Raw genomic sequence first — 25,796 nt, forward strand, 5'->3', positions numbered from 1 at the left:
ATCACCAGATGTATTTCTCCAGATGTGCTGTGTTGGTGCAAAATGTATTATGACATTTTGTTTACATCTGGTGTTTCCTTAAAGATTTAGTGTTGCTATGTCTGTTACTGATGGCGTGTCCCTCTGTAGTACGCTGATTTCAGGTGAGAATTCTCAGTGTTTCTAGATAAGGAGGCTTTTCTTGAACAGGGACTCCTGTACCTGTGACTTTTTTTTTTTTTCTCTCCTTCTATCCCACATATTTTGCCTAGTTCTTGGTCTTGCATGTTTCTGGTTTTGTTGTAGTAAGCGGAAAAAGGGAATGCTCAGTTCTAGAGGTGTATTTGTTAATCCACTTCCTTTTCAACTCTAGTGTTACTGGGAGGGTGGAAGTGAAAGACTGCTTTGGTGTGGAGGAGGTAGTTTTGACTAAGTGAGATAGAACACACCTGAGTGCATAGTGAAGTAGCTGGAACCAGGTTATTTGAGAAGTTGCTGTAGGCTGAAGTAAACTTTTGCTGTCATCCTTTGGGCAAATAACATGAAGTATCGAAATAGAAGGCACGTGAAAAGCACTAACTTAGAATAAGATACCCTGCAGAGCCAGGCATGGTCATTTCCAGAGCTCGGATGGATACGAAAAGGAAGCAACTCCATCGCTCCCCCCGCCCGTGGGACCGTCCTGGGGCGGAGGAGCCCTCGCGGTGCAGGGCGGCGGCGGCCCCTTTTCGCGAGCCCTGCGCTGCCGCCCGCTCCTCCCGTCGCTTTCACCGGCTGGGGCCATCGAGGCCGATCTCGCGAAAAGGGCAGGCGAGGGAGGAAGGCGTCGGCCGTGCGGGGCGACTGCGGGCCGCGGCTGTGCGGCGGGCTGGGCTCGGCCGGGCCCGCTGCCGCGGGGGCGGGCGAGAGGCGGAGCGCGGCCCTCCGGGCCGCTGCGGGCGGCGAGGGGAGGGCCCTGCGGCCGGTGACTTCATGGGAAGGAGGCGGCGGTGGGAGGTGGGTCTCGCTTTCCGTCTCCTGGTGCCGTCTGCAGGGCGGGCGAGAGGCGGCCGCTCCGCCGGGCAGCGCGGGCGGGGGGACAGCGGTGACGGAAGGCGGCAGCTGGGGGGGCCGGCAGCGGCTGGGCTGACTCCCCTCCCTTCCCCCCTCCGCGGCCGGAGGAAGATGGAGCTCGGTTAGTAAGGGCTTGCGGGAGGAGCAGCGGGAGCAGGTAAGAGCTGCTTCTCCCTCCTCCTCCTCCTCGTCTCCCCTGGCAGGGGGCACGGCAGGGGCAGGTCGGTGCGGCGGACGGGCCGGTGCCGTTCAGCGGCAGGTGGCACAGGTGGGCCCGGCCCGCAGCCGTGCCCTTGCCTGCGGGCTGCCCGCTCCCACCCGGCTGCAGGAGTTCCCGCCGTGCGGAGCTGCGGGCGGCCGGAGGGCACAACCCTCGGCCCTGGCCGGTAAGGGCAAAGCCGGGCGGTCAGAAACACCCCCTGCCCCGTGTCTCCGCTTTTTGTGGTGGGGTTGCGGGCAGCTCTGCCAGCTTTGCCCCCGCCTCGTCTCCCCCGGCTCACTGGTGAGCTCCGGGAAGGGCTTCTGCATTGCAGACTCTCGCTCTAGCTTCGCTCCTGCATTCGCGGCTTTATCTGATGAAAGGAGCCCGCTCCCCGGCCGGGTGGTCCGGTGCTGCTCGGCCAAGAGGCCGATTTGGGCAGGTGGTATCTCCTTCAGTGGTTCCTCGACCCTGTCAGGACATTTGGGGGATTGACCTCATTCTGATAAATATTAGACGTATGTATGATGTTTGCTCTCTGTCTGAAAGAGCTACAAAAGGGAATCTGTAAGGATCTGTGTGAATAATGATCGTTCGGAGTTCACAGGGTGCAATACAGTGCAGTGAGATATAATGTGCATCTAAAACATAATGCAGTGAGGCACACACACAACCTTACATAATCTAAATTTATAAAGCTCACTACCCCTACGCTTACCCTGGAGGTTGTAGGAATATGTCTGTTCTAAGCTCTTTCTGAAGGTTCGTTAAGTATCTATCTGACATAAAGATGCAGAACCCCTTGTGAGCTAGTGCTGAAAATAAACGGATAAATTTTTGACTACTTTTGGTGTAGTTCTGTCACAATAAGTTCCTCATCACTGGTCAATATCATGCACACACAGTGATGCTCATGGCTACGTGGGCATACGTAGCTCCACACTGGAAGAGGGAATGGTCTTTTCTGTTGTCCCTGAGATGCACCTTTGAATTGACTAACTATAACGCTCTCATGTTTTAACAAACTCTCCAGGCTTCTCTCCCTAGGCCTGAATAGTGTTACAATTTCTAGCATAGAGGTATAAATTTAATGTAAACAGAAGGAAACCTTTCACACTTTTTGTTTGACCTTCAGCATCTCAGACAAATACTTGAAACTGATGATCAGGGCAAGTATTTTGCAATGGTCTGGTTTAAAACGTGTTGCTGAATGCAACCCATACAACGCAGATCACATCTAGGATGACACACAGGCAGTGTTCTGGGCTCTATATCGAAAGGAAACTAATGTCTGATAAATGTGGCCCACATTTTGTTTTAACTCAGTCCTTACAGATGACATTGACGTTAAAAAAGGTTGCTATGGCACAGTTTTAAAGCAAAGTATATTAAGCTTCTGGAGTTGAAAGTGCTGTTGGTAGGAAAAGTGTTGTTTTGTTTTTTATAATCTGTTATCAAAATATGAGTGTGATAGCTGTTGAGGCTGGATCTGGCTCCGTTTTCTGCTGTTGATGTGAATGCACTCAACGGTCTCCCCACTATGGATGAAGGCCAGATTTTGCCCAGGTGTGCATGTGCTGCTCACACAGGGGAAAGCTAGAGTTTCTCCATTTGAATCTGGAATGTAGCTAAATATTGATGCCTGCCTTCCTCTGGGATACTTTATATTACAAGCCTGTATGCTTTTGATAAAGCTGTAACATTGATTGTGGTGTGGAATATAGAACCTACGTGGGCTGTTTATGCCCACACAGCAGAAATGATGGTATGACGTGGAATAGAAATGACATTTTTGTGTGTCTTGCTCTTTTGTGATATTACGTTTTTATGTTTGTAGTTTACAAGAAGCTCAGTCATCTTCAAGGCATCTTAATTCATATATAATATAATAACCGTTAATAGTACGGAGCTGGGTAGGGATCAGGTGTAATAGACATGATTTGCTGTATATATAGTGCAAAAATAGTGGATCATTTACTTAATCATAATGTATCTATTTTTGGAAAAGATAGGTTTTTGCAAATGGGCTCTAGAAGATTTTGGTCTTGGTTTACGAATGCAAATTCAAATAAGGGTGATAATGCCTGGATATTATAGACTCCAAGTAGGTGTGGAATGAGCAGGCGGGAAGGTACTTAGTCCTTTCATAGTAAGCCTATCTCTGCATCTTTCATTGCCCTGGGCACATCTCCCTTATAGTCATGTTGGCAGATTCAGCAAAAAGGCCAGGGACTGAAGAGACTTTCAGTGAATGGGACTCCAGGACAGGAATTTTGTAGAGCTGTATACATGCAGGCATGTGAACATTGACTCAGATCCTAGCAATGCAACCATTGTGCTAATCATTGCCATAGTTGCCCTTCGTGTTACTTCTTAAAAAATTAGGGAATCAATATTGTAATGAGCCAAAGTACTGTATGTAGGACATCTAATTTTAATTTAAAACTATATGTTTTAACTTTAATCACTGTGATGTTTTCATGTCATTTAGTTTTGTATGAGTTCATTGGTATCGTTATCTGTGTTATTTGGGGGAAAAATGGTATTTTACTGAAATTTTTGTTTACTTCATAGACACATAATAACTTTAAAAATCTATATATCGTCTTATTGTCACATATTGTTATTTAGCTCATTATTGCCTTGAGACACAGTAACTTCTGTAGCATTAATAGGAGGAGAACAACACTGGCAAGGCGTTCCCATGTAGTTATGTATTGCTGGACAGAAAGTTGGAGTTGAAAGAGGGAAACGACTAAGGGAACTAGCAGAATATTTGTCACCAGATAGTTTAGACCTCAGATCTTAATAGTGTTTAATGAAGTCTCCTTCTGTTTAATATATTCTGCATTCCCAAAACCATTATGAAATCTGAATCTCATTTTTGACTTGCATTTCATAAAATATCTTAGGACTCATATTAAGCAAAAATTAAACATAAACTTTTAATTAAGGAAATGGCAAGCCCCTAAAATCTCTAGTGCAAGTGTTATTAAATTGAGGACTGAAAGAAGTAGAAAAGGCTTTTTTTGTTGTTGTTGAAGATTTTGTAGTCTACTAGTGCATTTATAGTTGATATGCACTGCACAGTCATGCAAATGCATTCATAGATATTTAGACCAAAGCATAGAGCTAAATGGTATCTGGGACCTTCTGAACAAATCAGTCCATGTTGCCCTTTGAAAAAAAACTGGGAGATTAACCTGACTGCTTAGAAGGTCTGAAAATTCAGCAGTGTAGTCTTATGCAAGAGTAGAAGTTTACCAGTTCACATGCAGTATAAATGTTGCATAGATGTTACACTTGCATCTTTCTGTATTTCTTTATTGTTGGTTTCCTAAGACAAAGCATGACACAAAACTGAGGAAGTCAAAAGTCCCCAGATAATATGGCAGAACTGTCCTCAAATTCTTGATAGTAATTAATTGCTTTTATTTTAAAGACAGATTAATTAGTATATACATGTAAATGTGACAATACAACTATTTCACCGTCAAATATTTTCTAGTCTTTTTGTTTAGCTGTCCTTCCCCAACTACTGACCCAAGGGAGTAAAACTGTAAATCTAATGAGCGTGGAAATATGAAAGACTTGACTTACAGTTCTGTTTTTGTATTGTTCTCCTAGCATAACTGCTTCAGTGGTGAGTATTTCTGGTTTTAAGTAGTTTGAAGAGACAAAGCTAATTGTGATGTATTTCAAGTCTCATTCTCAGTTTACTTCAGATTTTAGTTCTTCCTCTGTTTGAGGTCAATGCTGTCTATTTTAGGATACGAGTGATTATACCAGTGATTTTTAGTCATAGTGCTTTGCTGTAGTGTTTTACTGCAGAATATTATTGACGTTATCTGTACTTATTTAATATCTCTTGGATAAACCCTTGGCAAAGCTTCAGGCTTGAAATAGAGAAATTGTTGAACTTGCTTATTAGCTTTTATTAAAAGGATTTATAAAATCATTTCATAATTTAGAGTCTCTCAGCCTTTTGCAATACACTTTAATTTGAAAAAAAAATCAGAAATCCCAGGACAAGAGTATGAATTTTCTCTAAGATAGTTTGAAAATGTAATTTCTCATGTAATTTATAGAAGAAATGGAGGATTGCTACTGCTGAAAGTATTTTTGAGTTTTGTTTCAGAATGAGCATATCTGCAAATACTACATGATACATTTAGTAAAATTAGTATGTTTCACATTGTATGTTGAATATTTCGTCAGAACAGAGTTACGCTTTCTGATCATGATTTCAATCTTGTATGCGATGCTTCAATACAGTTTAACCTGTACAGAGAGCCAAGTATGTTTTTTTAATACAAGGGTACAGTAGCCATTTTTATCTGTCAGTGTTTCGCAGATACTCAGTGCTCTACAGTGAATTTTTTTTCACTTGCGCATTCTCTTCGAATCTGCTGAGTAATCATATGCATTGACCAGTTAATCAAAGAAGGGGCAAAACCCATATAGAAATTGAGCAAGCTGGGAAAGAATTTTGATTCTCGTTTTTGTCACAATGGTTACATTTCCACTATTGTTTTCAGAATTAGAATAAGGAACACTGAGAACTTGTTCTTTAATTGGATGCTTGAAATATCACATTTCTAATCCCGATGTCTGCTGATGCTGTTAGTGACCTCTGTCATATGGAAATTTACAAAGTTGTTACTGCTGCATATGACCAGGAGATGTAATATATTTCTCAGCCATTGCTAGGATGCTATCAGAAACGTGTTCTAATGCCTGTGATTAAAATGGCTAGCTGCCATGGTGATAGCACCATAGAAACTGGTAAAATAATCATTGCTTATTAGGAAATCTGAATGAAAAAATTCTTCTCTATTTTGCTATCTTTTATATTTCAGCGCCTTAGCAGGAATGAAACTCTGCTGATGTTATATTTGATCGAAAAAATTATTGAACAAATTCCTTTGCTCTGTGTTATACAGCAGATCAGGCTAAGGTTATTGTATTGGTACTGTCGAAACATTAAACGTGTGAGTGACTGACAATTCAGTCATTCCACGGACTACTTCTAGTCTTGAGAACAAGGGTGTTGGAGCAGAGGCCTTTCTTACAACACTGATCTTTGTTGTTAAGTCATTTTACTCTCTTCTACTGTAATTACTTTCTAAATAGTGCAATAAGTATAATTTTCTTCAACAGCACGCTTCCAGCAAAGAAGAGCTACTGTGTCCCATAGGCAGTGTCTACATAGACACTCAAAGAACAGTAATGGCAGAACTTTAATTTGGGAGTCTGACATTGTAAAGGGTTTTGTCTGTCTCGAACTATGCAAATCGTGAATACAAGAATGCCAAATAAGATCATATAGCCCGTAGCATCTTTACTTGATTGGCTTTTTCCTTCTCTTGTGGGTTCTATTGCAACAAAAAACAAAGTGTAAGAAACAGTCCCTGACTTGGATTGCTCTGTCTCTTTGTTGGAATGAGTCATTTCTCTGTTACTGGTAGGTGACTGTATCAGGTACTTATACCCTATTGGAAACTGCTAAGCAAGGATGTGGAGGGAGTGATCCCAGATATCTGTCTAGGTATATACTCATTACATTTCTGTGCAAACACTTATATTGCCTTCAGAGTTTCTGAGGTACTGCAAAGGAGCTTTTGTCCTGTGTTAAAATAGTTTTCCGGGTTAGCACTGAGATCAGTGTAGAGGACAGATTCTTGATGGTGGTAAACTTGAGTTTATTAGTTTGATTCAGTCTGTACTAAGCAGCAAACAGTAGAAGCAAACACAGGCTATCAAACTCTACACTTAGATACAGATATGACAGCACGCTCGCTCTAATCAGAACAATGTTGTTATCTGAGAACAGAACCCAAAGAGTTGCAGATGGATATGTCAGGAACACTTAGTGTCAGATCTACCATCCCTTACCAGAAACCTGCCCATCTCTCACCTGACAATATTTAATATCCCAGTAGCTTCTATTTTAAGTCTTGGAGCTGTTACATCGTCAATTCCAGAGAAAAGGAGGACATACAGGTATATTAAATAACATTGTGGTAATGGGCAAAGATTATTTTAGTGTAAAGAAAGCATTGATTTAGCAAACTACAATTAAGCATAAAGCAATGAAATCACCTCCCATGTCTCTCTAAATAATTCTGTCCGTCTTTGTCTCAGGAAGAGTACAGGTGAATTAAAGGAAAGGTAAGGTATGAACAGAAGACAGATTTATGTAATTCCAACAGAAATAATAACAGAATATACAACCTGTAGGTAAAGTTCACATGTGGGAAAGGTTCAGGGAGGATCATGTGTTCACCAGTTCTACAAGTACAGCTGAGTAAGAGCTAGAGAGAAACCTCGGCACAAATTAAGAGAAGTAACATAGAATGTAGCAGTCTCCCAGAGAAGGCCACGAGGATAACATTAAATAAAGTCAGGTTGATACAGTGTCTGCAGTTTGATAAGTTGAGACTGTTTGCTGTTATAAAATTGCCATTGAAAACTAGTAACTTTTTCATTAACTCTGAGTACTGGGATGCCTGAGCATTTACAAGGTGAGGAGAAAATTCAGAGATTGTGAAGTTAGCTCAAAAATTTTGAATTTAAAACAAAAATCACAAAAGTTGAGATGCTGTATATCAATTTCAATTTTTCTTAGTGTTTCATGTTTGGTTTTTCAATAATTGTAAAAGCAAGACTTGAAACCATGGGAGGGCATGTCAATGCCAGGTCGTTTAGGGGAAGCTCCAAGTCTGAGTGACAGTTTGCCACAAGGATTTGAAGTCCTATGAGTTATTCTCACAGCTTCTTATCGTGTATAGTTTTGATATCTTGGGGGGCAGAGGGGGAAATCAGATATTCTGATATTGGGCTTTATACAGTGTCTCTTCTGTGTTGAAAGACCTGTGTGAAGGAATGAGTTTTTAAGCCATGTAGTTGGGGATGACTTTTAGTGGATGAGGAACAGGAGTGACAGGTCCTGTAGAAGCTAAGTGTTTCTTAGCAATAGACAGTTTGATCCTTCAGGCTTCTTTATATGAAAGCAATATTTTAGGACCTCAGATGTACAGAACTCACATCTATCTGTTTATAATTGAGACTTTCTTGCATGTATGTGTTATGGTAGGGTTTGTCTGTTCTGTTCCTTGCTAAATACTTGGAGGCAAAGTTTCAAATAAGCTACGAAAAGTTGCTTGCATTCATATAAATAATCATCTTCTGGGAGGCACCCAGAAGTTCTTTGCTCATTTTCTTTGTTTCGCTCATATTCTTCTCTGTGATCATACTTGTATCTCTCTGCTCGAACATTTCAAACTGAGGATGCTTAATAGATAAAGAATGTATAACAGTTTTGGGCAGGATATACAAAGGTCAATATTCATTAGTGTTTAGGCAGACTGTAAATGCTCAAAGCAGAATTTAATCAGGATTAATAAAAGGATACCTATTCTTGGCAAGAACAGGAGGCAACTAAAGGCTGTGAAAAAACGTGTTCTATGAAAGTTACACAGTTTTTTCTCCTCCTTCAATAAAGAAGGTTTTCTTGAAGAAGCCCCATGTAGAGGTCAGTAACTCTCCTGGGCAACACAGTTTACATTTTTATCATTCTGCATCATTCAGAATTTCTTCTGATACTGGCAGATAAAAGCATGTGCAGAAGAAAGAGTAGCACCATGAAGTCTAGAGCTGTGTTGTTTGTAACAATAATCATTATTATGTTGTCTCTCTCTGGGCTACATCATCTGTTACAGGAGATACCCATTTTCTCTTGCTTAATCCATCCCAAATACTTTTCTCAGTTCCTTTCCCCTTCAAAGGGAGAATCCCTGTAGCTGGCAAAGGAGGATGGGTCAAACAGAGGCTAGCAGGTTGGAAATTGAATCTTGGGACTTGTGACTGCGAGAATTAACAACAATTTTGCAGTGGGGTCCAAGTCTGTTTGAACTGTCTTTGTGATTATAAACACATGCTGCAAACTATTCATTACTTAGTACGCATGGGGGAATCTTCTTTAAAGCAAGTCTGAAGGCGCTGTTTTGCTGGCACATGCGCCTTACTGATTTGATGTATTGCTTATCTGCAGGCCTGGTAGCACTCTGACCGCAAAAAGATAATATGCTCATTTCAGCAAATAAGCAATATGTAGTCGTACTGGAAAACCTGATGAATGTGCATCCAGTTGAGGTATTGCTAGTTTGGCTGCACTCTCTCAGTGCTAATGCAGATCAGGTGCTTGAGATAAGCTCTTATGAGCACAAAATGTTGCACTAGTGAAGTGTAGACCTCAATTAACATGGAAGTATAAATCATTGCCTTTTGCTACCACAGGAGATGAATATTCATGCCTGAGCAGCTCAGTTGTAAGTATCTGGAGTTGATGAGGTGGTTGCATCTAGCTGATAATCTCTTGACTTTCTTTGATAATGGAATTTGAGAAACACAGCCATTAGCATTTTCCTTCCTCTAGTTTTATCTCCTAAAATACCCTTTACAGGAAAATGGGAGAAATGGTTCCTTCAAGAGCTATTCAGTTGTTAGCTTTCATTCCACATGCCTCTCATATTTAATATAAACCATTTTCCTGTCCAGTATAGAGAGTTATGTACTCATGAGAGAAGATATCTCTGAAGCCAATTAGCTGTAAATATATATTTAATGGCAACCATTAAAGAAAAATGTGAAATACCCTTCTTTGGATTTCATAATAAAGTTTACCTCCATAAAAAGATGCTTTATTTTTGTGAGGAAAAGGTTGGAAGAGTACATGATTTTACTCTGCATGCTGTATGTCACTGTGGGTAGAAATAACCCTATGACAGGTTTTACCCCAATTATTATCTTGTAGAAGTTATAATAGCATATGTATACATGTGTTTTCTGTGAACTGTTTTTATTCTATAAACCTGAGACTTACCAGTGGAGGAGAAAATGATTCTGTCTGTAACGAATTCCTTGAGAGCCATGCTGCCATAGTCCTTGGAACTGGAGAAAGAGGTCTGGAGCTTTAAAAATAGAAATACAAACAATCCACTGCCCCCAAACCACTGCAATGGACCTTATTTCCTAGTAAAATAATGCCAGAAAATAGCCTTTGAGTTGTGGAGTTATCAGTCTCTTCGGCAGAAAATGACCTCAGAGGGAATAGTTGTGGCAGTAAAATACATATTAAGCTGAAATGCTAAAACAGTGAATGTCCAACAAGTGGGTTTAGCTCATTATTACCATTGCTCTGTACACACCTGGAAAACAAAATCTTTTGCTTGTAGGAGAGCTTCAGATTAAGTCCCAGATGTTTTAAAACACTTCTCATGACTGATATCTATGGAGAAATATCTATTTTGTGCTGCTTGAAATGATGCCATGTCAGTATATTCAGTTTTAAAGTGGGGCAAAATGTAAGTGTACAAGATAGTGTGCTATATAGGTGTGATTTCTTGGTGATGTTTTATCTACAAGCCATATCTTTCTTGGATATGACTATGGAAAATACATTATGTTGGGTGGGGTTGGGGGGGAGAATAGATTTTCAGGCAACCTGTACCTTCCTGGTATTGTACAGTATATTTCATGGTCTTGAGAGGAGGTAATTTTATAACCGATTCAATGCTGTACAGTAAAATCCTGAGATCTAGATGAAAAATATCTCTAATAAGATAACCACAAGCTACCATAATTAGATTTTCACTTATTTGTTTTTATCACCATACCATGAGAAATTTAATGTAGTGTTAATTATAATTGTATAATTTGAGATAATGAGCACTACACAGAATCGTTTCATTTTTTTCTTTAAATGCAACAGTAAAAATGGGGTTTGCTGGTGTTACAAACGTAAAAACACTAAAGCATAACTTAACTTTCTGTACAGATGTTTATGCAAAATGTGACCTTTATTTGATCTTCCAGATTAAGTTACAAAGCAAACGAAATGCAGTAGCTGTATATATAATCTATGTATGTATACAGTTATAAGGGGCTACCAATGTTTTTGAAAGAAAAGGAAAAGGTTGTTGAGAATGTAGCTGAAGATTTACAGGCACATGTTCTAGAAGAAGGAATTATTGACAAATAGCAAAAATATTTATTAAAAAACCTGTAGAAATCTTTAAACCTTGTACAATTATTTAGAAGTAGGGAAGTAGCTAATCCTGCAGTAGTTTGCCAGAAAAGATGCCGTTTAAAAAATTTTTATAAGTTCCAAAGCAGCCGGGTAAGATAAAAGCTTATCACCCATTTAATAAAATATCTGGATGGAGGGAGCTGCTAATAATATGCAGTGTTCCTTCTGTGTGGCTTCTGCATGTTCCCACTGTTTGGCTGGCTGGAGTGCAGTGATGTTAGACATTTGTGGATCTAACGGCTCTTCTTTTCTTTAAGCCTTGCACTGTTAAATTGGGTCACTGCATATAATGCATGTTAAATAAGATGAGAGTTTGTTGTATTTACAGAAAAAGTTAGAAGCAGGATTTCATAGTATTATAGGAAACATGTATTACAGTTAAGAATAAGCACATTTCCTTTAAATACATCACTAGTAGTTCACAAAGTAATGTGTTCTTCTGGAATACGTCTTCCTATGTATGTAAATGTCACAGAATTCAATAAAGTTGACCAAATGTAACAGAAAGCAGACTGCAGCTCTGAGGTTCAGTGGCTTGGTAGATCTTTGATTAGTGTTTTGCAGCAGAACATTTAAGTTTTGTGTGTTAATAGTTGAGATAATTCTACTTTTTTTTTGAGAGAGAGAGACTTAATGTGAATTATTTTATAATCTCAGTAGCCTATGCAGAGAGAATTGTTTTAAAAGTTTGCAAAACTCGCTGACTCACCTGAAAAGCTGACTACAGGTCCTTAAGAGATCGCATAACTTCTTATGATGGGATTTAGGCTTTTAGGTCATATGAAATATTTTTTAAAATTTACTCTTGTCATGATGATTAAACTGCCAGATAAAGTTGCAACTTCATTAATAGTCAAGCTGTAAAACCCCAATTCAAAACATTGATTCTATACCTGGAAAAGTGGAGCTATGTATCAGCCCCAAACCCTTGTGTTTTCTGTGTTCTTCTGTAATTTGTAAAAATAAACAGTTTCCTAGCCCTTAGACATGTCTATTTAAAACTGAACCTGCAGTTGTATAGTCTTTCCTAAGCTATAGCAAATACATTTTGTACTGTCACGCCTCAGCTAGGCATTCCTTCTAGTGCTTTTTTTACTCTAACAATAGGAGTTGAATATGTAATAAAATACTTGGTCATTTTAGGGCATTCAAGCAAACATTGCTGTTCATAAATACAATATCTTTGGACAGAATTCATAAGTTGGAAGATAGTATTTCATTGTCAGCTCAGATGGTAGCCTGAAAAACAAGCTTTTTTTTTGGTACTGAGAGCTCACATGCTCTTTCTGCTTTTTTTATGGGTATGATTCTGTATGTCTTTATTAGCTTCGAAAAAAACAATGGGAGTTCCACAGAAATCCAAAAATGTCCTGAATCTGGCATTAGTTAATATTTTCATTGCTGACTTGGATGAGAGTACCTGCATTATTTATCTGTGAAAACAAAATAGGAGATATTGAAAGAACTTTGGAGAGTAGGAGTAGAATGAAACATGGCCATGACAAACTGAATGTGTAATCTAAAATAAGCACCATGTAATTCAGCAATTATTACACTTTGGTAAGAATAATCAAAGTTTGTGAGTACTAGTCAGTTGGACAGTTTCCTAATCTGAGAGAGCTACTTGATTACATTGATACTGGTATCTCCCTGCTCTTAATTTTGTGCAGAATAATATCTGTTGAAAGGACACTACCAGTCATGCCATGTTTCCATACATGCTTGTCTAAGAATCCAATGTACTCAGAAATATTGAGTGCCTTTCTTTTCTCTGTGTTCCCACCCTTTTGGGTTTAAGTGTGTTTCGGTTTAGCAACGCCTATCTTGTTTATTGTTGCCAGTTTTGATTCTAGATTAAAGTAATTTAATTTCAGATTATTTATTTTCCTGAAAATAGTGGAAGTACTTGATAGGCAACCAGTTACGCTTCATTCTTACTGCTGTGGATCTAAACATGTTGTAGAACTGCTCTAAATATGTCTTGGCTTATGAATCCCATGCTCGCCAGTCATAGAGTTTACACTGATTTGTGAATAATGATCAGTCATGAAACAAATTTTCTAAAAAAATTATTTTCAGTACCTTTCAAGAAAAACGTCAAATGAAACTGCCCAAAGAATGGGCAAATGTACTAAGAATAAATTTTGCCTTAGTGTTCAGGGGAGTGGAGCTTAAAAGTTATCTTTTTTTTATTGCAGAATGTAGTTTCTATGTACTAATGGGTAAAATCTTCAGAGAGTTTGCATCTGTTGTTGACTGCAGTGAGGATTTAGTGTTTTGATAAAGAAATGCCTGGGATGTGACGCATTAGATTTCTGAGTCCAGTGGGACATTTATGAGGTTTTATGGTCTGATCTCCTGGTATCACTCAAGCTATAGAACTTGGTGGTGGAGTTTCTCCTTAAAAAGCTCTAAGTCTAGTTGAACTATAACGTCTGCTTTCAGAAAGACAATCCTGATTTATAGACTCTTAATTCATTAGATGAATGCGTAAAAAGTAGCAACTTCGGTCACGCAGGTTGTACCTTTCTGGTTTGAAGCAGCTCTTTCGTATTCCCTTTCTCATGACTAAGAGTGAAGTTGAATGAACAGCCTGGGTTTAAAACATGGCCAAGAGAAAAGAATTTGCTTTTATGTGATAGCTGAGCTCAGGATGTCTGTTAACCAGTAAGTCTATGCAGGTTTTAGAGTTATTATGACCTAAAAACGTACAAAATACATACTACATTTGTAAAAGTGATAATAGAGCGTGAGATTTATAAATATCCACATACTTATTTTGATAGAACGTGCTTTCTGTCTACTTGCGTTTTATAAATTTATCCTATGATAAAAAGCTCTTGTTGGCTTCTACTAACTAATGAGACCATAGGTAGCGTCGGAGGCCTGCATGTGTAAGTCAGACTACAGAATCAAGGCCAGGATGGAGAAGCTGCTAATGCTGTTGTACAAACTGGCACTTGAAGAATTTTGTATGTCCAGAATTACCTAAGGTGTCCAGTGTAGCAAGTGTTTGGGGGTAAAAAAGTCTTCTTTCTTAGCATCGTAAGCTAAGACAGTTGTTAAATTTCATGCTCGGCTTCAGAGTTTATGCACGATCACTGAAGATGAGTATCTGCCTTAAATAAAGGAGTAGGTCATTAATCTTTTGAGAGCGGTTCGTGCAATCTTTGCAAATACAGAGGCCTTGAGGATAACATAATTTCAGTAGCAGAGCCTGCTAGCTCTTGTGTGGCAGTGTGTTGTTAATCGGAACAGAATGATAGTATATTAATAAACATGCACGCTTCCAAGTTGAATTGTCACCAATCTGTTTAAAATAGTTGCTTTTCTCAGATCTTCACTGTTAATGAAATTACCTGCTAAGATTTTGTGTATCTGAAAAGATGCAAGAGCAGCACCAGAAACTACATTAATACACCATGGGAGTTTTCCTAATGAAATTAATATGGCATTTATAACCTTTTTAGAGAGGCTTTTCACTATTTACAGCATAGAATGAACTCCCAAGAGACTAAGATGCTCTTTTTTTGGCCAGGCTTTTATACTTCTGCCTGCTTCCTTTCATGATACGTGAAATGGAAATCATGAAATAAAGTGTGATTCTTGGATGCCCTTCTGTGGATTCATAACTTTTTTATTATTAATTGTGAACTTCAATTTTAGATTAATGTTTAATTTTTTAATTTGGTAGGCTGCATTTTTCCAAGAGGTAGCAGCAGTATGAAATTCATTTTTCTTTTGAAAGAATGTGTTTTCCATTTTCTACCAAAAAGCTTTTGTGATTGCAATGCAAAACTTCAATTTGAGACCTGTAGTTAAAAAGTTGAATTGTGTAAATGTTTTCTGGTTTGGGGGAGTTTGATTTCTTCTTTTCTTTTTATGTTTTTGTTTTGTAAATGATGAATAAAATGTTCTTAAACTTTTGTAAATAGGTAGTACTCTTCATAAGATAGGTCACAGCATGCTGAGGAGAACTAACAGGAAAATGAATATTATGGTTGTCAAAGGTGAGACAGGCTAAAACCAGTGTGTGGTGGAGCTATATACTGGGGGTTACTTAAGAACCAACAAGATTTAAGCTTTTATCACATTTGATTCATTTTGCATACTCACTTACCTGCTCTGCTGCCAGCACTATGTAGGATTACCTGGTAGGGAAGGAATCCAAACATGGATTGGTGCTGAAACAGGAGGGACAGCATATGACTGTCAGTTTACATCTCGTGTGACAATTTCATGTACTCTGTTTGGAGGTCTTACATAATGTGAGAACTTTCACATGCTGCAGTACTTCACATGACAAATTTCAGGTAGCTTTCAAGTCCTGTAATCATGCAAAAGACTGCCCTATCGACTATGTGAGTAGGAACATACAGGTAAAGTTTTAAAAAAGGAAGGTGGTCTAATAGCCTGTGCATCTCACTGTTAGCATTCCAAAACTTTTTTCTATGATTAAAACTCTTGTATATTTGAAATAAATATTAGTGGACTTAGATTGCATTGTAGAAGCAACACAATACTTTTCTCTGGTTATTATTTCTGCATTTCAGGATACGTAGAGGAGAAAACATTTGGAATATGAAGAACAGCTTCAGAGATGAGGAAAATTCTTCATTTTCTCATGCCATAGGCCCTTCAAGGACCAGATATTAATCTCTTGCTCTTTCCTTGCAGTGTTTCTGCAGCTTTTGGTTCTGCTGATTTATTTGAAACAGTGCTTTATCTGCACCTCCAGTGTTCCCAAGAGAAAACAATATGGGGTTTGATTGTTTCTTCTGTTGGTTTAGCATGCTTTCTGCTGCTGAGTATCAAATTTTATTGAGAATGTTTCAGTCAGCCCCAAGAACTGTGCTGCTGACTGACACCAAAAGAATAGTTGCAAAATGTATGCTTACCACAGTGCTGATCAAAAGCACCTCTGCTCTTGGATTTGGAAGGAAATTCACAAAGTACTTCTCAGGCAGTATGCTCTACTTCCGTGGCAGAACCAAAAGAGATGTCCTAATATTTTTTATTTTTAATTTAATCAATTAGAGAAAAGGGGTCAGGAACCCTTGGAGAAGTAAAATATCACCCTTTATGCAAAAGGTAAAACACACATTCTAGACAATAAGCCTTCTTTGTGTTTGTGGCGGAGAAGGATGTTTGCTACACCAGGGGTTTATGCACTGTTAGGATAGAATAAATATATATACATATCTATGTATATGCATGTATTTATATCCACATGTACACACGTCTGTGTGTGTGCCTGTACACCTAGAACAGGATAGCTTGCCATTCCTGGTGTTCAGCATAAGTTTTTTCTGTAGGCTCTTCCTTTCTCTTTCAGCTGTCTGTCCTAAGCTCACAGCAGGGAATGCAGTGGCAGTGTAATGTACAGTGAAGTTCTGGCCCTGCTGACTTCCCAAGGGAGAAGGTTTGGGAAGCAATGAGATTTTTAGGGAGTGAATGATGCAGGGCTTTTTTATGCTCTTCGGTGTGGGTTTTCTTTGAATTTGTTTGGGTTTGTTCTAATGTTGCACCATGGGTGTGTGGGTTTGGTTTTGTTCTTTTTTTTCCCTGTCTTCACAAAAGCATAATATACTTGTAGAGCGACTGCAGTGTTCTGGTATGAATGCCATAATCATGTTCCAGTTTCTCCCCAAAATCTCAAGCTATTTTTCGTGTGAGATATTTTCAGTGTGGATTACTAGACAGCCAAGTAACATATGGGCTATTTGTTGTTTCAAAAAACCAGCCTCATTACTGTTGGCAAAATGCAGCTTTAACAGCTATTGTACATAGTTTGTCTTGGTTGTCGTAAAGCATCTAAATGCTAGGTTTTTAAAAATGCTTTGGTGCCAATGACTTTTTGCTTAGGGTTCAGGTACAATCTTAGAAATAAAGAAATAGTTAGCATCCGTTGAAAGTTACAGATGTACCAAAATGTTTTATTGATTTGTTGTTCAGTCACAGGAAATCTGAAAATTGTGGGATGTAGTAGTAGCTTGCATAGACGACTACTTCAGTTAAAATGAGAGAATGTATTTACAGTAGCTACTTACTAATGGTGAGTTGAATGCTTTGTAGATGTTTTGCATAATTTAGTGCATTAAACAAAATGCTTGAAGAAAATCAAGCCTCATAATTTTACATTTTCAATAAAAGCTTCTTTCTGTCATCCTGGAAAGACAAAGAAACTAACCTACATCTAACTATATTCTCTGTAAACTACTTGCTTTTTCATGAAGTGATGAGGAAGGGCCTTTGCATAATACTACAAGCACAATGCACTCAAGTTGCCTTTTTTCTTTTCTTTTCTTGAGGTGGTTTTTTTTTCCTGTGGGGGAAGGAAATTTGTTGAGAAGCAAGAAAGCTGTTGAAGTTACAGAACCTGTATTCTTACAAAGGTGAATTTTGCATTCTTTTGAATAGGGAAATATGCTATTTATTAAAGATCATTAGCAGCAAGGGCTGGCAATTTAATTGACCAGAAAACCCCACCTCAGTATTTTGTTCATATATATGACTTGGGATGAAAATAACCTCACAGTTGCAAAATGTGATTGAACTGTCACAGATAGTCTCTGTTTCTACCAGACAGTGAGTGTCATATACAAAACTATAGGACCATTTCTTGTAGCAAACCTGGCACTGGAAGGGGAATTAGATTCCTGCTGAGTGGCTATGTGGTTATTGGCTTATTGTCCAAGATCTCTTATTATTAAAATGTTTCTTGCCTCATAAAGAATATTTGTAAAATGATATGATAATCACCATCTTGACTGATACATCAGGTGCTGAAGTGCAGACATGGAATACTAACAGCACATCACTTCTCAGCTTGAGCTAAAGAGTTGGGTGCTGTAGCCAGGATATGTCATAGCTCCACATCTTCTAAAAGCAGGTAAAACACACAGTGAGCCAGTGGATTGTGTTTTGATGTGTGTAGCAGAAACAGGATAGAAATTAAGTCCCCAGTAGATTTCTCACTTAATCATGGATGTCATCTTTCTAATCTGTCTTTTTTCTCGGGAAAGGCAAGAAAATGCTTTCTCTTTTGTGGTTCTATTAAAAATTTCTCAGAAGTCTGAGGAGAGAGGAGTGTTAAAAAAAAAAAAAAGCTGCTTTAAAATCAAATGCTTTTCAGTCCTTTGGAACTGGATGTTTTGTAAATGTCCACATGCTATTAACCTGTCTTTGCGTCTTCCAGCAGCTGTGGTTCTAGAACTTCCAATCGTTCTCAACTGTAGTTTACTGAATATTTGGAGGTTTAACACTCAGATTCTGAATTGTACCTTATTCTTGCCTTGACAGATCACTTAACTCGTGAGTAAGGGAGTGTGTAGGGGGTAAACTTACAAAAACTGGAAGGGAACAGCTGCTTAGTACATGTGTTAATCAGTTGTATTACTGTCCATGGTGAATGAAGAATCTAACTTGATTAGCATGAATAAGCATGCCTGGTTATTTCTGGAAGAAGTTTTTTGAAATTGAGAATATTATGAGCAAGGAAACCCCTGTGTCTGAGACAAAATTTTTAACTTTGGGGAAAATTGATGCATGGGGTTCAGAAAATGACTGTATGTTAAACTTGTGCCCTTAAACTTAGGACATGAATTCTGTATGTAAACACTTAGTGGTTTGTTTTTTTCACACAACTGAGTAACTATACTGTCTCTTAAATTAACTGGAAGATACAGATGGTTGACCCCTTAGGCCATTTTAATTTTAGACACCTAAATTTAGATTTTGGACTCGCATTTAGAGCATTGGGTTCGAAAGACTTGGATTGGAACCCAAGAGCTTCACCCTATCCCTACTTACATTACTGTCATCTCTCTGAACCTCTCCCTCCCACTGAAATTAGTAGCACTTCTCTCTGTCTTGAGATGTTCTCAAATTCTTTATTCATTTTTCACTCATTTTGCCTCAGAAAGTACGTATGTTGCAGTTACTGTTACTAAAAGCAAAATCTGAATCAGCTATGGAACGCAGAGTTTCCTCTCTTACAATCAGAAATTTATGACTGGCTGCTGTAGGTGAAGCTTACTGTGGGTCTTTCTAACTGTGCCAAAATTTCAGTCATAAAACAGATTAATAAATAAAGCTCGTGAGGGAAATGGGAAAGGGAAAGCATGAATGGGACATTTTGAGTATAACTGAAAATCCATTCGAATTCTGTCTTTTAGTTCAGGCAAACTAAAACAATGTATTTGCTTTGATTATTTTACTTTAAAAAGTTGCTCTCCCAAGTGAAATGTTCTTTTTTGGAACTTGTTTACGAAATGTAAGTCATGTCTAACAGATTTATTGTGCGATGACCGTTGCCCAGTCCTGGAAGGAGATTGGTCAAAGCGCTGCAACTAGGTCTGAGGGGATGCTGCAGAAAAGCCATTAAAGTCTTCAAAAATCAACCAGACTGTAAAACTGAACTGATAAATCTCTTTAGATGGGGCAGTTTATTAGGTATATGTGAAGCTGGATGTTACTGAAGGGAATTTGAAGTAAAAACCTGAACTATGTCTGATAGAAGTACGATGTGAAGATTTTTGTATCAAAAAGAACATAGTTAATAAAAATTAAAAATATAGTATTACATACATTATTGCTGATATTCTCCAAAATTTTGAAATTATTCAAAGAAAGTTTGCTCATTAGATTTGTTTTGGAGTTAACTTGTGTGTTCCCATCATTGCCTGGATTGTAAAGTAGAAGTTTCAGTATGTAGTGAATCTTTTAGATTTCATAATCAAGAAAACATCTTCAAATAAAAGAGGGAGTTACTACATCTATCCAGAGGAGAGACTGACAGACAGAGATACTTGTATTTTGGAAGGGAAAATAGTCTTTTATATACTCATTTTTAGCTGATAGCTCAGCATAATTGCATATTCAACCTGTTATTGCAAGTCAGCATTGGAAATCAGATCCAGCACATTCTGTGCTGGAAGGTATTAAAATCAGATCAGTGCAGCTTTATATGAAGCCAGTAGTCTTCGACTATATAGACAAATGTAGTCTACAGTCTACGAGCCGGATTTCTGGGTTGGGTTATACCGCAGCCGCATATTGGAATTCCAAAATACATTGGGGATGCTAATCTATGATATTGTTCCTAGTATACCACAAAAATAGTGTTCGAAGTGGCACTGTATTCCTTTAATCACTATCCTTTATTCTCAGCAGCTCAGTGGAATTAAGCTTTGGGCCAGACAGTGACAGCTAGAAACCATTTATATGAGCTTTGCAGAAAGCAGCTATCATGAAGCGTTCTTTTATTTTTATATGTAATTTGGGAAGAGGGTAGTGTTATTTTCCAGTGCTGTGGAGAAAATAATATACATTTCACGAACCATTTCTTTTTTCACGTTTCAATGCTATCCAAGAGTAAACGTCAGCAAAATCTGTCATCCCCCACCTCCCTGAAGCCATAAACAAGCTCAGGAGGCCCAGTTCTCTCAGAAATTTCTGTTACTAATACAGTCTTTTTGTTATTGTATGTATCAAAGGCTGTACAACAAATCTGCATAGTCATTAAGGCACAAAATACAGAGATAAAAGTATGTGATGTTTCACGAGCCTTCTCTTGGGCAAGGCCCCCAAAATGAAGCAGCAGTCTTGTATCACAAAAACAAAATTGTAAGTAAGCATATTGCTACAGGCCTGTAGGCATATTCTGATGAACACAATCACTATGCATTTCCCAAATCCTTAGAGAAGTAAGACAGTAAAAAAACCTGCTCACAGTTGATGAGGAAGAAATTTTTTTTTTTAATCACTGGTATAATTTTCATTTCTTCCAGAGTATGAGAAGCAGTAGAGTTGGTAAAAGTTCCAGCTTGCCATTTCTCACACCATTTTTATTTTATCATAGTTCTGATGAATATTTTCTTTTTGGCAAAAATATTTCACTTTTCTACCTTTTAGAAAGTGCAAAGGAGCTTGACTTACATGATTGGATATAACTATTTATCTGAGGAATATGTACTTCTGTCTAATCAGAAACACCATGAATGGCTACAGCTATTAGGTGGCGGATGGCATATCCAATTTGGATTGTAGTCCAGATAACAGGATAAATAGATTATGTAGAAAATTGTTTAGGACAAGATAAACAAAATTTCATGGTGTACATTTCATATATTTCATATTTTGGGTGGATACATTCAGACTAGGTTTGAATAGTTTATTCTTTATCTTTTTCAATAGGCCAGATTGTATAATCTGAAAGAATTTCAAATACAGAGAACACAGGGTTTTTTAATTGATTGGTGTGTTTTTACTTCAGGAAGAGCTGTTGAGTTTGATAAGATGTCTTTCTGAAAACAATCAACTTTGATATAGGAGATTCCATGTAACAGAGAATGAAATCTGATAGTTAAGGCTCAGAGTTTAAAATGCTGTGGGCTAAAGTGAGAATTGAATTCAACAGATATCTCAGTGAAAAATCTCTCAATCAAAGCAACTACAAAATGCGAACCCAACTACGATATTTTGTACTGTAGCTTTCTGAAAGGGTGCCGTACAAAAATAGTAATAAAATGTATTCATAACAATGGAAATCAGAGACTTCAAATCTAGAAGCGTAAATGTATGACTGAATACCTTTCTATAGGTATTAAAACCTTTCATAGGTTTTGAAAATAAGTTCTTGCTTGGTATGTCATCCAGTTAATTTTAAAATTAATTTTATTATTCAAACAAGAATCATATTGTAATGTGACAGTTTAGGCTGGGAGTTTGAGACTGAAAGTCCAGTAAATTCTATCTAGTGTCTGTACAGCAATCTATGCAACTGTGTAGTTAAAGATGGTGTACAAATCTGATAATTAGATAACAGACTTATTTTGCTGAAAAGATTGCTCATCTCTTAGAATTATTATTTTTTTTTTCCCTTGGTACACATGTACATTTTGGCTACAGTGTTTGGGGATGGTTTTGCTGTGGGTGTCTGAGAATGTGTTTTTGAGTGATGAGCTGCACTGTCTTTTCAGGTACTGAAGCAAATAACTATTGATGCAATACTCTAGAAACTGCTGTTCCTGAAGAGAGAGGCGGAGAGGATTCTGCTCCCACAGAGTGCTCCTGCTCTCTGGCAATAGGGTTTGCTTTTGCTCGGGAGGTGTTGTTGAAAAAACACGTACAGCTTTCCAGTGCTGGATCTGCACTTAATTGTCTCTCTCCAAAAGCTGAGCTACAGCTGTGGTCAGTGAAAGATGTACCTAATACAAAAGCAAAAATACTGAGCTTTGGAGACTTTAAAATGTGATCTTTTAGCAGGGATTTTAGCAACTTACTATGTAATGAAATATTTATATTACTGCAGTAGCTATTGATTTATTTTATTAAATTGATTTAGTAGCTGTTGTGTTTCAAGAAGTTTTTCTATTTGTTTCTCTTTCCAGGAATTAGATGGAGGATTTCCTATAAATAATAACATTATTTCTGAGTAACTTTCATGTAATTTGACATTTTCTTCTCCCCTTCCCTGCTCTTTTATTTTCTGTATCTCAGAAGGATTATCTGTCTTCTCGATAGTTTGATTAATGGAACAAAGGCCAAGAGGCTTTTGGGACTGCATGTTTGATAACTTGGTTTGCCAGCTTATCTTCCAGTAATATTTACATCTCTGGCAATATATTCTCTGATTCTGTGTGAATTACTGGTTCACCAATGCAGCAACTTTATCTGTTTCTCTGGCTATGTTAGTCTTAATTTTAGAAGGTCTTTTCTTCTCTTCAAACTTGAAACATATTTTGGCAGCTAATATCTCTCTAAATGAAAAAGCAGGAAAAATTAGAACACAGCAAAGAACATTGCTGTAGCACGGTGTGTTGTTTTGTGGAATATCAAACTCCAAACAGCTTTTGACATGTTTGCTTTCTAAAGTTGAGGAAAAAAAGACTTCTGTTGAGGGGTTAAGTAACTAATGCTTTGTATTTCAAAGGTTTTGAACAAAGGATCAAATCAGGTATTTGAGTACCTAGAAAACTCCTTGTTAATTCCTTTCCCACCGTCCTATGAAAGCTGAATAACTTGCAGAGCCATAGTATCTTACTTATGCCTTCTGGGTGCCCAAACCTTTCTTTGCAAGATCAGTGTTACAGTAGTGGCACAGTTGTCCAAGGACCTTTGCCTCTGACATTGAGGTATCTCTTCTAATGAGCTCTCAGATTCTTCAGAGAAGTGGCCAGGAGATAGTAGATTCTGTAGAGGGAGTCAATGATTCTCCTCCTCTTTGCAGAAAATGGTGGACAAAATATTTAGATTGAATTTGTGAGATGGGAGGTTGCATGTTTGCTAGGATGCAACTATGACAACAGCATGCAGCCTTTTGTAATAAAGTCACTGATTAGGTCTCAATTTCAAGGTTATAACTTGAGCATTTCTGACATCTCTGAAAAGAGTGTCCCCAGAAGATTTTTGTATTTCTAACAGTGTTTTTGAAGATGAATTGACTTTCTGTTTATCAGTTCCTCTTCCATTTCGGTAGATGTGTTTGTTTCTGTTTTACAGATAATATTTGAAAGTTTTGCCTGTTGTACTGTCTTAAATAAGAAGTCCCTTCACAAAACAGAGAGATTTGTTTTGGAGAGATATGTGTGAGATGGGAGATCTCTGAAGGCTCACGCCCCACCCTTACCAAGAGCCGTCCCAAGTGTGAGGAACAATATTCTGAAGTGAACATGTCCTTATTTATAATGTAAATATTTTCCCGTTAGCCTCAGGCTGCGCTTTATGAATGAGAAAAATTTGCTGCCTTATGAGAAGCACAAACGACTTCCTGACAAAGAAAATGTCTTAAAATAAAAAACTGTTACCATGCCTGACAGTCCACAGGTTAAAACAGGCAAGGTGAACATGTAACTCCATTTAATGGTATCCTCAGCTGTCAGTGTGCAAACTGCCATTGAACGCTTCAGAAGGAAAAAGAAGTGGCAGTGACTGTCAGGTGTGACTACCAGGGTCCTTGTTCTGAGTGCCCAGATGTTTTGTACTGTCATGCATAATCCTGCTGGCTGCTTGCAGCACCAAGGTATGACTGTATCAGGCTGTTTTTAAAACCTAAGGGTAAATTTTTTATTATTTATGTTTTGAGAGCAGGTTTTCAGTGCTGTAGGAGCAGTGATCTCCATATATGTGAAATAAGAGCTGAAACAATGGTTTTCTATAATCTGCTCTTACAAGACACGCTTTCCAAAACTCAAAATAAACTATTTACTTTATGCAAAAGAAGGATAAGAGGAGATTTCATTATTGTCTAAAATTACCAGAACAGAGAAGAAGACTTCTGGTGCTAGGAGTATATTTTTAAGTCTTGTACAGGGATGATATAATGAGATCCATTACTTGGAAACTGGAGCTAGATAAAGCAGACTGGAAGCAAGTTCCCCAAATTTTCAGTGGCAGGTGTAATTAACTGTCTGGAATCTAATGGATTTTCCATCAGCTGAAGTCTTTAAATCAGTGCTGCTTATCTTCCTAAAATTAGTTATGTAGCTCAAACAAAAGTCATGGGCTTGATACAAAGATGAGAGAATGCATTTGTTTGTCTTGTCTTATACAGGAGCTAGACGACCAGAGTCCCTGAATTACTTCTATGAATGACTTAAATATTATTCTGAAATTTATAAGAGGATAAAATAGCAATTTTTATAACTATGGTATAGTCAGGACAAATTAACTGGTTGAAACTCTGGCTTTAAAAATGCCTTGTTTAATTTTCCCCCTTCATTCCTTACAAAACTATGATGAATATTTTATTAATAATTTTCCTAAAAATTGGAATATTCTGAAGGAATTTAAATAGTCAGACTGAAAAATTGTATTTTTGCTTGTCCAAAAAATAACAGAAACTACTCAGTTGTTGTAAGAAAAATGCATCGAAAGGGAAGGAAAAAACCCCCAAACCCAAACACCGGTAAACACCTTTCTGTTACACTTTTTTTAACAGTTGTCCTGGTTTCATTGGGATTTGGTTTCAGTTTGTGGCCAGCCATGGTGATCAAGGCCCTCGGCAGTTAAATCGAGGGCAGCTGACCCAGGCTGGCCCACAGGTGTATTCCATATCATTGACATCAAGCTCACTATAAAAGGGAGGGCTGGATGGGGTAGGAGGGGGGGGAATTCTTTTTGCTCTTCTGGCCTCAATCTTCCTCATTCCTGGAGCAACTTGCAAAAGCTCTATAGATAAGTATAATTTTGTGTGTTTTGTGTTGTTATTGTTATTGGTTTCTTTATTTCATTAAATCTGTTTAACTTTAAACCCATGAGTCTCCTTCCTTTTCCCAATTCCCTTCATTGGTTTGGGAAGGGGCATTGGGTGATAAAAAAACTGTTTATTGTTTAGCCCTGGGTGCAGGCTAAACAGAGACAACAGTCCAGGGAGCTGAAGAAACAGTAAATATTTCAGTTTGTTTTTTATATGAGTTCAGCTGTAACTTTAATTGTTCTGGTTCAGTTTCAGTGAAATTTCAAAATAACAGT

General features: G+C 38.1%; 1 protein-coding gene across 7 annotated transcripts in view; it reads left to right on the forward strand.

Annotated features, from left to right (window-relative positions):
* The first annotated feature begins 1,021 nt into the window (after positions 1 to 1,021).
* The window catches only part of OTUD7A (OTU deubiquitinase 7A), a 124,389-nt gene continuing 99,614 nt past the window's right edge, over positions 1,022 to 25,796 (forward strand). For all 7 annotated transcript variants that reach the window (XM_068410107.1, XM_068410104.1, XM_068410110.1 and 4 more), the window contains exon 1: positions 1,022 to 1,189. The gene's annotated coding sequence lies outside the window, so the exon portion shown is untranslated. The remainder of the gene's footprint in view (positions 1,190 to 25,796) is intronic.

Source organism: Nyctibius grandis, chromosome 11, assembly GCF_013368605.1.
Source record: "Nyctibius grandis isolate bNycGra1 chromosome 11, bNycGra1.pri, whole genome shotgun sequence".
Classification (NCBI taxonomy): Eukaryota; Metazoa; Chordata; class Aves; order Nyctibiiformes; family Nyctibiidae; genus Nyctibius; species Nyctibius grandis.